The following is a 12,762-nucleotide window of genomic DNA, read 5'->3' as shown; positions in this document are numbered from 1 at the left end:
TTTAAATTAATTTGCATAGCATTAAGGCTCAAATATTTTGAAGTCCATTTCAGCTAATTTTTGGTGTTTATTTATTTATTTATTTTTTATAATGTTTATAACTATGTTTATGTTTTATATGTTTATAATGATAGGTAAAAATTGATAGCATGAATGCACAGTAAGTCGCTTTCGATAAAAGGGTCTGCTAAATGCATACATTTAATTTTTTAATTTATAACTTCATGTACTTTATATTATTTCGGCAATAAGCTTTACAAATAAGTTAGAAAATATAGCAATTACAATATTTAAAATAAAGTGATAAAATAATAATATTAAAATAATAATACAAATTATGAAAAAAATAAAATAATAACATTAATAATAATACAGCAAAAATAATATTTAGTGACTACAATGCTTATTTCTAATAAGACATTAAATGATAATTGACTCAAGAAACTGGAAATGTATAAATACATTATAATACATACTTTCAGTCCCTCAAATATATTTAACATACAATAAAAACATACATTTAAACAAAAAGTATATTTCTAACTACAATGCTTATTTCTCAGTTGAAGAAACCATATATTTTATAAATAAATATTAACTTATACATACTATTTATATAGCCAAAAATACGCTGTATGGGTCAAAATTATATATTTTTCTTTTATGCCAAAAATCATTAGGATATTTAGTAAAGATCATGTTCCATGAAGATATTTTTTACATTTCCTCCCATAAGTATTTCAAAACTTACATTTTGATTAGTAATATGCATTGCTAAGAACTTTATTTGGACAACTTCAATATATTCAATTTCAATCTCACTATCAGATTACATTTTTCATTCTTTCACAAAATTGTGATACTGTATTAGTACTTTTATATGCTGTCCAAAACTGGCGTTTATTAGGATCTTTGTCACTGAATATCTACTAATGTTGATGACATATAATAAATTACGACTGTTCTTTATCGCACAACATCTTGCAAGCATTTCACATGCATGTGAGTCTGAAAATTGCAACCTTTCCAATTAGAGTCTAGTGTTCTTCTTAATATAAAAAACATTGCAAAATTACCACAGTAAATCAAGACAGTTCTGAGCATGACCATCCATTTATCTACATCTGCTTCTGGCAGTCTGTTTGCTGCTGCCTCCCACAAGGAAAAATTACATCATTTCTAAATGCACACTAGCAGATGAATAAAGAGCTTCACCAAAAATTTCACTGACATCTCTTGATTCATCACAGCGATCCTGACAAAAAGATTTAAGAAGCAGCCACCTCTAACACACTAAATCTCTGACCTCGGCAACAATATCATCTTTAGCTGAACTGGAAGGTGACTTGAAATTCTGCCGGTCATTGCAGTTGTGAGCTGTACTCAGTGGCCTGTAGAATACAGAACAACTTCACACAGACACTATTTCTCTGAAGTGTAAACATGTTTTCAAAGGCAGATAAAAAGGAGTGTTGATGCCAAGAGTGGCAAGTGCTGCTTTCTTTAAGGGTTCACAGCAAAGACACAACCTAGTTCTCAAACCACAGGAGACCGAGATGGGCATTTGAGTTGCACAACAGGGACGACTGCAGTCTCACAGCAGCAACAGACACAGAAACTACTGTATCACCGCTCCAATCTACAGTTCTCAGTGTCTAATTGGCTTCATAAGAGTGAAAAATCCTTTTGATGAGCCTTTGAAACACTCTGGATGCCTCTATGACTCTAAACACTCAGTCTCTATGCCACGCAGCGCTTCATGAGATATTCTGTCAGAAATGTGTGATCTGGGTTTTAAAAACGCAATGACGACAGATGCCGAGTCATGAAAGCCTCTGCAGAACATCCAAACCAATAGATGTTTGTCTATAATAAATACTATTGAGAAATGCTTGAGCTGGATGAATCACTGAGTAACAATCCAAGTTCCAACAATCTGTAGGTTGACTTCATGAAAATCATACGAGCCATGGCTCTGTTGTGCTTTCAAAATGTTGCATCAGTCGAAGCTTGAAATTTTGTTGATTATGGGTACTATACACAATTTCAACAGGTCTTGAAAGCACTGCAGTTTTAATATTATTCATTTACTATTATAGTATTTATTACTATTTATATTACTATATTTATATACCATTATAGGATTAAGTATGTATTTTGAAAGCTTTTATTTTTATTTTTAAGCTTTTATTTGTATATTTTCATTTTTTACATTTTTATTTTGCTTTAATTTTTATTTCAGTTTTAGTTCTTTCAATTTTAATAATGAAAAAGCTGCTGCAATTAGTTTTAAAAATTTTTTTGAGACAACAAATATCCAATCTAAACTTAACTAAAATTAAATAAACTTATAATTTTAAGTTAAGCATTTTTTTAGGTTGAAACAACACTTTATTACTTTTAATCTTGAATTTTAAATTGAAATAACTAATCGCGTAATCTTTCATTTTTTTTTTCCTTTTTTACAGTGTAGATGATATGTTAATAAACATTGCTCAAAGTAAACAATGAGCTGTTCAATCTGCTAAATGTATGGCTATGTACATTTAAAAACAAATGGTAAAAAACAAATATTAATGGAACTTCTTTCATCTTGTCTATGAGGCAGTGCAGATAAACTGGATTACTCTCATTATAATCAATGAAGCTGTCTACACAGCAAACGTAGGACATTGCTCGCTTGTTGTGTAACAAGTAAGGCAGCAAGAGCAAAAACGTGTGGCTAATGCTATCAGTGCTGCTCTGCCGCAGCAGAAAGGCGGCTATGTGAAACAAACTAGCAAGTGTGTATACAAACACAATAATGTCTTTGTGTCAAGATATCGCTTCAGTCCAGTACTGCTCCACGCGGGCCATACACATTTTCTTGTGCTCTTTATAAGATCCCTTCTGTCAAAACTATCACATTTTTAGGAGGATGTTCAACTTTGGCCAGTTCTCCCTATTAACAAACCATTAACAACGACTTTTGCCTCAATAAACTCTTAATTTGCTCTTTATTAATAGTTAGTAGCCTAAGGTACTTGTTAGTTCAGGTATTGGGTAGGATTATGTATGTAGAATATGGTCATGCAGAATAACTGCTTTATAAGTGATAATAAACAGCTAATATGTTAATAATAGGCAAGCTAATAAGCAACTAGTTAATAGTGAGAATTGGTCCCTATACTAAAGTGTTATCCAGTGCACCTATTACCTTTAATAAAATGTTCTGCAACAAAATAAACAATCCACATTACAATGTTCCATCTTGTCTGATTTTCACAAAGCAATGTTGTGAGAATGAACATACTGGTAAAATCTGCTCTCTGCAGCCCATGTTCAGCCCACCTTATATTAAACTACTGCTGTACATCAAGCACTCCAAGTGTCTCAAGTGGACACTGGCCAATGAAAAATACATTTTAACGTTATTATTATTAATTGTTATAAGTTTTTTATATGAGTGCTCTTTAATTTAAAAAGATGCTAAATGAACACATTGCATTTTATTTATGATAAATACATTTTAAATAGTTATTTACTAATTATTTAAAGCAGAAATGTTTTCAGTTTAATTGTAGCTTTTTACATCTAATTTTAAAGGACAGAGCATGAGACATAGCGCAGACCAGACTCAAATCCACATTCCCCTGAGCGCAGCAGCTTTAATGTGTCACGACACACAAGCATGTAAACTACCCACCGTGCAACAGTTTCAAACTAAGCGTGTCATTTTGTGATTGGAGCAGGGAGACCAGACAAAGTTACAAGTGACTATACGTTGTTCAAAGAGTGTTGTGAAATGTTTTTCAGAAGAGATTTTCGGACTTAATTCAAGCAAGACCCATATTTTACTGGACGTTTAATACCAAATATATGGTTATGCTTCATGTTTAGTATTTTATGTATAAGAAATTACACAGTATATGTATTCATGCAGTACACAAACCCATTTTTAGTGATTTCTACATAGATCTCTTATCTTGTGCAAACTGATATTAAACATTACATCTGTCCAAAGAAACAATTACTTTATGGACATAAGTCCTCAAAACCAATCATGTTCTAGTATGGTTTAAGATATTTTTTTATTTGGGATTACAATCCAATGACATTTTCATAAAACAACAAACTAATCTTTGTATATTCCACAAATAGTAGCTTAAGAATTTAGAAAATTGTTTATGTATGTGTCTATAGATAGACAGATAGATAGATAGATAGATAGATAGATAGACAGATTTTCTTTTTTCATAGTTACACCTTTCATACTAATAAATCAGTGGTTAGTCCCTGATGGGGGGGTAAATACAAAATCCCAATTCTAATTTACTTGTGCTGAAAATGTCACCATGTACCTTGCTTTTCCGTACTGATAGGGAAAGGATTTTTGGATCACATTTTGATGCAGAATGCATAATTACGTAGACAGCACAAACTATTTTTACCTCCTCTGGTTCTAATCTTCTAGAATAATTAGCATGCATGACACGAGGCTTAACGCTCAAGTCAAGATAAACAGACTGTATGATGGGAAATAAGCTCACTGCTGGGATTCTCCTGTGTGTGGCAGCATGGCAGATTTATTGGACCCTGGGCTCTTTGACACTTGCACCATGGACAGCTGATAGGTGACATTTTTAACAGTCCATTAAGGATGGCTCTGGGAATAAAGCATGCATGAGGTGTCTGCTCTTTAGAGTGGGTTGAATAGGCAAAGAAAAAAATCTCGGAAAACCTGAGAATGAGAATTCGGTCTGGGACCCACGATATATCTCATTTTCCAGACTCTTTCAAAAGCATGAAATGACTAAGACTTGAGAGCCAGGCATGCTCCACGGACAAACAGTGCTAACTTAATATTTCCTCACTGAAGATAGAAAATCGTATTTAAGTTTATTCATAGCAGTCCATTGCATAATAGAATGGGATATTTAAGCACATATCAGAAATTGAATAGTCCCTTCTCTATGTTTAAACAACAGAAGTGTGGACCAAAATGGACAATAAATAAATAAAATAAAATAAAAACAGATGCCTCATCCTGCACTACGCTGATTTTTGTCCTTTAACTAAATAAATAAATGTTGTTGAAATAATTGTTCTTTCTATTCATCAAAAAATCCTGAAAAACGTATCACAGTTGATCGCATCTCTCTCTCTCTAAAACATATTAAAATAGAAAAAAAAATAATCGTATTAATATTTTAAAACATTTTTCATACATTGAGCATTTCAAACTTGTTGTTACTGACCCCAAAATGTCTTTTTTATTTTATTTTATATTTTTACTAATATAAAAAATAGTAGTCTTTTATCATTATTTAGTTTTTTATTATATATATATATATATATATATATATATATATATATATATATATATATATATATTAAAAAAAGGATTATCCCTTCAATATGCTCAACATACTGTTAAAAAACGATAAAGCAGGGATTTTGTGGGGTCATTAAGTACATTCCATTTTGTCCGATGTTCACAGTGACTCTGATTGCTCTGTGATAAGAACCAGGCTGTCTGTCCTCATCCTGACTCACTGGCAGAAGTAGAGATAAGCTGAAGGGGAAGAATAGCTGGAGAGCGATCTTTTCATAGTCAATGAGTGTTCCAGGGCAGAAGAAGGAGGTTTGGGATTCCCCAGGGGCCGAGAAATGAGGAGAGAGGTCTCAGAAACACTGTAAACGTGCTCATGGTCTCACACTCCCAGCTCTTCTTCTCTTCTAGGACAGGCAGCATTCCTGGCGGCTGGACAACATGCTTCAGTCACACAGGATGAGCTGGAATGTCCATGGCCTGTCCTGACGGAGAATGGATCCAGGAAATCCCTACCTTGGACTGTTTTCTGACATTTCAACTCTTGGTGGAAAAGCACCAAGCATCCCTAAAAGAGATAACGGATGACCCAGGTCAACACAGCCTTCAACTGCTGGGATCAGAATAGCTCAGATGGAAGTGGATGTGGAGCAATAAATGATTTTTGATCTTTGAAAACATGGCCGGAAAAGATAAAGACAAAGCATTTTTGTTTACAACAGATCCAAGCAGAACAGAGTAAAGAATGTATTAGAAACCGGACTAGATCCTGAGAACTGATGACTGACAAAGATGGAGGAATCCAGATAAATGTCACCACATCAAAGTCCGAACAAAACCAACTCTCAGTGAAAACCACAGTAAGGTCTGCAGTACAGAATCAGGGAGAAAAATAAAATAAAATTAAAGGCAGAGATCATGCCAAAAAAAAAAAAAAAAAAAAATCTAACTCGTATGACTTTTACACTAAAGGAGAAGTCCTGGGGAATAAACAGGTCAGTCTTTCTATATACAATTAAAATGAATGGGGATTATGGCTTTCAAGCTTCTCAAAAACATATTTCAGGCTTTCAGGCCTTTCGAAAACATATCATAAACATGGTCCATATAACTCAAGCACTAAAAGGAGAATGTGTTTTTGTATTTTTCAGTAGCTACTTTTAACAATAGCTTTTCCAGTAACAAGCTAATAATTTAACATGTAGTGAAACAAAATGCTACACTGACATTTTTTTTACTTTTTACAGAGAAACCATCTGAGGGAAAAAGCAAATGTACTGGCCCAAAATATTGACTCTGTTCAGTTCATTTTATTGAATCGATTCATTTAGATAATTTTCATTCATTTGAGAAAATAAATAAAAATTAACCAATTGCATAATCACAAAACATAAATGGATAAATAAAAGCACTATATTTAAAGTATTCTGACAGCCTTGTGAGAGAGACTGAATCACAGTCTGATTTGTGAATGAATGAAAAGAAAGATTTGTTTTACTTTTGTTTTATCATTATCGTTGTTGTTATTATTATTATAATAGTTTTAAATCATTTAAATTTATTTTATGATACTTTTTCATCCTTTTTCAAGAAAAACTGGTGTACAAACACGTTTAATTCTGAAATTGCCAATATATTTCACAAACAATTACAAATAAACAAGTGGTATTGAGTTAAACATGACATTTTGAAGTAGAAATATTTTAACAGTATTTTCTATGTAAAATTTTCTCCAGTAATCTTAGATTTTTTAAGTGTAGCCTTAGTTACAATTCAGTGGTATTTAATGTACATTATAAGAGGAACCAGGAGATGCATTAAAACCCCTCTTTTTGTTGATCAGAAGACTGTAAGTCATATGGGTTTAGAAAGACATGTGGATGAGTTCATTTTGGGGTGAACTAATTCTTTAAAGATGACATTCCAAAGCAAAACATCTAGCGTGAATAACTACACAAGACTTTGGAGTACAGCACCACAGTAGGCCAAATGAAGGTAGAACATGAGTGCAAGAGACTACATGAATTACTAATACATAAATCCCATTTCAAAGAGGGGCAAGACTGAATGGAATAATCTCCTAAAACCAGAGCCACTGTATGTGGTGATTTGCACTTCACACCATAGCACAAAGCAGAGAAACACTACATTAGCTTCCCGCATTCAAAAAACTCCTGAACCTGGAGACCAAAGTGGAGAGAGAAGGAGAATGTGTTTAACATTGTAAGGCTGATGACTCCACTTCACTGCTCTTAAAAGCTTTTCACTTCCTGTCTGCATTAATTGTGTATGGGGAGAGCAGGGTTCAAAGCAGTTTAATAACAAGCCTCTGTATTCATCTCTGATAACTTGTCACTATCTCTTCACAGCATGCCCCATGCATTACGCACATGTGGCAATTTTTGCATGCAACCATGTGCCAGGTATGTGTACGCCTGTACAGGAAAGAGAAAAAAAGCCCCTAAGAATGTCTCTGAACGCCTCCATACAGAAACAGTAGCTCAGTAGCTTTTAAAACAGTATAGCTTTTCTAGTAACAAGCTACTTTTTAAAACATGTAAAAGTGCAGTGCGACAAAACGCTACATTACTATTTTTTTTTTATAAATTGAACATTCAGCTTTACAGTCAAGCTATCTGGGCATAAGTATTCACCAATTCATTTTATATTCAGATTTTATATTATTTTTAATTTTATATATGTTATTTTTTGTAGCAAATATATACAATAATATTTATTTCAGAATAGTTTTCTAATATGCATTGCAATATGTTTGCTAAAATCATATACTATTTAAATCAAAATAGTACTACTATTTTGCTACTGTTCAGCATTGTTTTTAAAGTTTTTTTTGGGGGGTTATTTTAAATTAATCTTTTTTTATTATTATTATATCAAATGTTCCTGCTAATCACCCCCTTCTACCATTTTTGGGTAGTTATTGCAAATTAGTTTGTAAACAGTTACAAATATTATATATGCAAAATATGAAAAATCAGCTTTGATTAAGTAACTGGCTTTTAGTAGTTATGTACCCCAACACTGACTATTACAATAACATATTTTTGATACTGAGGGTCACAGTCACTGTCCTCTGAATACGGGTGTAAGTCAGCTGTAAGCATACAAAACCTGAACTTTCATCACCCTAAATGAGTAGTATTTCCATAGTGCTTAAATTTATAAGCATGACATATTGCCTCTTGCATTATCTCCTCTGAACACCTTGGGCTGAACGACAGGCAAAACCAGGCCAATGTGGCAGCAGTAGGGAAATCTGGCAGAGGCTGAGGTGCAAGGAAAGCCCAGTTCATATCAAGCACCTTTTCAGCTGAATTGCTCTTTTGGCTTTAAAAACGTCTTTTAGGAGCACTTTGAAAATGACCCCAGCATCCCATTGACGGCTCACTGAATGCAGCAGAATTGGGCGAGTTGGTGTCTCCTGAGCTGGGCTCATATATCTGTGAGAAGATAGACGGCTTCCCTAAGGAGCTTAGAGTAAGAGGCCCAACCGCCAAACGGGGTGGAACTTTAATCAAAGCTGCCTGCTGTGACTTGCAACTTTTCTGAAATAGAAATTAAGCCTTTAATCGCCACTTTTTTCATATTTTGTGTTTTGGCCCTGTAAAACCTAATCCCGGAGCGTTTGCGAGAGTGCTGTCATGCTTTGAAAGCCTTGCTGTCCGACATTACTCATGTAAATAACGTTCAAACATAGAAGATGGGGTGAGATCAATAGGCAGATGGAAGAAGCAAGCCGAGTGCAATGGACTGCATGTGACTGCCTAAACATAACATTTCTCTTGGCTCCTTTCTGCAGCTGATTAGACGTGAAGAGTGCGTGAAGAGGTGTTGATGAGGTTTTAAAAGAACGGCAACTCATTAGCTTCTTGAAGTATAGCACACAAAGTTGAACGGCATGACCTGCTCTTCAATCAATTAGCTGCCTGTAACAAAGCGTCTGAGAGCACCAACACTAGCTGGGTTTCCAACACACATTTTAAAGTATTGCATCAGAACGCTCGCTTGAGGTGGTTTTTGACTTGTGCGAGAAAGGGTTAATGTGAATAATGGGAGATAGAAATGCATTTTGCAAATAAATTCCTCCAAGTGCATCAAAAAATCTTTGGGATGGCAAATCCAGACTAACCAGCTGACTGATCTTGTTCCACAGCATCTGAAATTTTGTTATATGGTCATTGAGAAATGCCAAAGCAAAGTCTGTCATCAAAGTATTTCTGTATAATTGCCTCCCAGAACTGTTAAACGACTGCGTTCCCAAACATTAGCATCCACCTCCGAAAAAAGCAATAACCGCATTCATTTAGTTTCGTCTGCTCATTTTGAAGTGCAAGTCATTTATTATATAGGAAAATTATTATATTCAGTAGCTTCTCTTACTTTTCTTAGTAATGTATAGTATATGATTTTGTTCTCTTTGACTTGTTTGATGGAAACGGTGCTTGTTCGCAAATGTTTTGTGCAATATTCCAGTTTTGCGCATAAGTTAAATTTGCAACTTTGGATGGAAACCTGGCTATTGAAAGCCCAATTTTCAAAAAGATTTTCATACACTACTGTTCAAAAGTTTGAGGTCATATTTATTTTTTATTTTTTTTTGAAAGAAGTCACCTATGCTAGTCAGGGCTGCATTTTTTGATCTAAAATACAGTAAAAGCTGTAAAATTGTGTAGTAAAAACATTTTTTTTTTTACTCCAGTCTTCAGTGTCACATGATCCTTCAGAGATCATTCTAATATACTGATTTGCTTTTGTTTGGGATATTTATTTGAAATTTTCACATTTGTTCTGTGTAATGCATCAGTACTGAATATTAATCTTTCTAAAAAAAAAAAAAAAGTCACAGACTTGAATGAAAATGTGGTTAGCTTAATGTAGCTTAATGTGGTTAAGTGTTTGGAAAAGTAAGGTTCTGCTTAGTTTAAAATAACATTAATTTCCATTATGTTTTTTTTTAAGCTACAAAAATAATTTAATTATAGGTAAAACTAAGCATAACTGTAAACACAACTATAATTCCTATTACTTTCCAATGACAACTACTTACAGGTATCACAAGCCCCCATTGTCAGACCTATATGATTAAATACCTAATTAATTTAAATATCTAATAGCCATTCCCGCATTTAATGTGTCCCTCTTCATTTCTTAATAATTAACTGACATGCAGAAAGTTCTGTTCAAAACACACAAAATACATTTAAAAACTCTTATTATTATTCACCAGAAAGGAAAAAATGGATCATGATCATGTGCAAACCTATACCTAACTACAACTTTTTTGCAGGAGAGTCTGTGGTTTGGCTTTAAAATAACTGTAATATGCAATTCTGCGATTGTTGACTAGGAAACAGCAAAGCTAATCTAAACATGTGGAACAGTTTGAATTATCATCATCCACCATGACGCTTGCGTAAAAAAAAGGATTTCTCATTTTACTTGAGCCGGAAGAAGATTAAAATGTTGAAGCCCTGAGCCCTGATTGTGTCTTTGCTCTCTCGCTCTCTCTCTTCAGGTTGTGGATTGAGAGTTCAAAGTTAGACAGGTTCAAAGCTTCGGCAGGGGAACATTCAAATAAGCCTCTGCAACGTAGATACAAACCCCAATCCAGACGTTTTGCATTAAAAGTGCATTAAAGTGCCTTTTAGACCTGGCGTCTTATTTTAGGTGTTTTTCTAAACGGGTTGAGTCAGGACTGTCACAGGTTCCGTGAGGAATGTGTACAATAAGCATCTACGGCACAAGAGGTAATTATGGATAGAACATTCCAGTGAGTAATTCAAAACCGAGGTAATCCTCACAGTCCGTCGGGATCCTTGAGGAAATTAAATGTCGATCTGGATGCTGTAACCTCTGCATACTTCCAGCCTCTTTTCTGTTTCCCTGCAAGAAGACCTTGTGACAAAAGAGGAGCAACTTTCTCAGGTATCGACTTCCAGAAACACACAATGAACTTCGTCTAGCACAATCGAGGCAATTTCAGCAGAGCCGCATTCGTTTTCTTCAAAAACCTGATGGGGCAAGCGTCAATGATCAATGATGGAATTTCTTTTGTGCAAGCTGGTGTGAACAAAGAGGTCAAGCGGAATAGGAGATCACATGTGCCCTCTATGTGCTTGCTATTATAAAGCTGATGCATAAATCAATGGTGGCCTATTCATGGGAGTGTGATTATGACAGTGTAAAGGCCTCTACGTGGGCTCATATTTACAAATCCACCCCATGAAAACTTTACAAGCACATAACGCTTGTGGTCTTAACCTGCTCTTGTCTTGTAACTCGACCTTCGCAGGGATAATTGAGGTAATGAGAGGCTGATCCGGAGGAAACTTGCTTTGAAGTTATGATGCCATTGAAACAACAAGGCACGGATGTAATTCTGGCCTTCTGGAGCTGTGAATGACTATACTGACGTGCGCGAATGTATTCACATGTGGGAGCTCTGTGTGAGCTTCTGTATTTTAGCACTTATTCAGCAATCAAGGTCTTTGTAGTAGGTCAGCACTGCGTTTCAGTTCCGAACAGAGAATGGCTTTAGGGACTGCAGACTCATCTAATATGATAATGAGTACTGCTCAAAGGAACAGCTGGGCAGTTCTGGCTGCTACTATGCATGAAGCATTCCACCATGAAAGCCAACAAATATCGCACAGAATGAGTTAGGTTGATGCTAATGAAATGAAATTAGCTTACAGAGAAAAAAACAAAACAAAACAAAAATTTGCATAAATGATGGTTACAATACGTGTTGCATGAAAACAAAGATTTTTACCAAAGAGATCACCTTGAACTATTTCACTCAGAATCGGTCAAATAAACCCTTTCTATTGCTCACTTAGAGGAATCAGAGGTGTTTCTATAATAAAGTGTTAATAACAGTGATAACTACTGTGTAAGGCAAGACACTGCAGCCAAAAACACTTTTTTAAAGCACTGGTCAATTTTGAGATTTTGGACAATTTGGCTTTTTATAATGCGTTGTTTATGACTAATGGAAAGAAAACATCCAAAATACTTTTTTATCTTTTAAAGATAATTTAAAGGCCTTTGTCTCAGGCCATCTAAGATGTAAATAAATTTGTTTCTTCACTGGAACAGATTTTGAAAAAATCAGCCATTCATCCCTTGCTCCCCACTGGATCCTTTGCAGTGAATGGGTGCCATCAGAATAAGAGTCCAAACAGCTGATCACAATAATGCACAGGAAATCCACATGACTCCAGTCCATAAATTACCATCTTATGAAGTGAAAAGCTGCATGTTTTTAAAAAGCAAATAAGAAACAAAAGTGTTTTAACTTTAAACACTTCTGGCCAAAAATTAAAAAATAACACTTCCTTCAGCGAAAATGTCATCCCCTGTTGTCCTCTAACATCAGAATCCACCCCCATGTTTGCCTAAAATAGTTTCAGACGGTTTTTGCTCATAAA

At 34.6% G+C, this 12,762-nt stretch overlaps 1 protein-coding gene across 5 annotated transcripts in view; it reads right to left on the bottom strand.

Moving 5' to 3' along the window:
* LOC132113541 (probable E3 ubiquitin-protein ligase MID2) overlaps window positions 1-12,762 on the bottom strand; it is a 124,396-nt gene that overhangs the window by 41,827 nt on the left and 69,807 nt on the right. The window lies entirely within an intron of this gene.

Source organism: Carassius carassius, chromosome 33, assembly GCF_963082965.1.
Source record: "Carassius carassius chromosome 33, fCarCar2.1, whole genome shotgun sequence".
Lineage (NCBI taxonomy): Eukaryota > Metazoa > Chordata > Actinopteri > Cypriniformes > Cyprinidae > Carassius > Carassius carassius.
This window is presented reverse-complemented; position numbering and strand designations above follow the sequence as displayed.